The sequence below is a fragment of the Photinus pyralis genome, unplaced genomic scaffold (genome assembly GCF_008802855.1).
Source record: "Photinus pyralis isolate 1611_PpyrPB1 unplaced genomic scaffold, Ppyr1.3 Ppyr1.4_LG4, whole genome shotgun sequence".
Taxonomy (NCBI): Eukaryota; Metazoa; Arthropoda; class Insecta; order Coleoptera; family Lampyridae; genus Photinus; species Photinus pyralis.
In genome coordinates this window covers 10,842,465-10,843,012 of record NW_022170511.1, presented here as the reverse complement: position 1 = coordinate 10,843,012, position 548 = coordinate 10,842,465, and positions in this window count along the sequence as shown.

Genomic DNA, 548 nt, shown 5'->3' with positions numbered 1-548 from the left:
TATTCGCTCAACTTTTGGCATTTGCGATTAATATGGCTTAAATCTATGCCATATGAATTCATGCAATCAGTTCATAATACGGAGAGTAAAGCGATCGAACATTTCTAAACAAAGTTATCGTTCACACGGACAGATAGATGGACAGACAGACAAAGGATCAGACGGACAGACCAACAGGCAGACGACAGATAGCAATGCAAAATTATAAACGATCTCTAGGATCGTTAATAAACGGCAAAAGTGTAAAATTATAGAACATGTAAAAAAACGGTTTTTTTGTTTTTTTTCCAATAACTTTTTTTGTAAGCGGTACAGAAAAAATTCCTTCCTTGGTACAAGACTCGACACCATAACGAACCAAATAGCGAAAAAAGTAGAACAATAGCTCTTAGATAAAAAACTAGTAGCGTCGCAAAGTTAGCGGACGGACGGACGGACGGACCGACAAAGTGGCCACAATAGCGCATTTTTTTTTTTTTTTTGTGGAAATGCGCTAAAAAGACGTACCATTACGCGTAGAATTCAAAAGTGCTTTCAAATACAGGGGC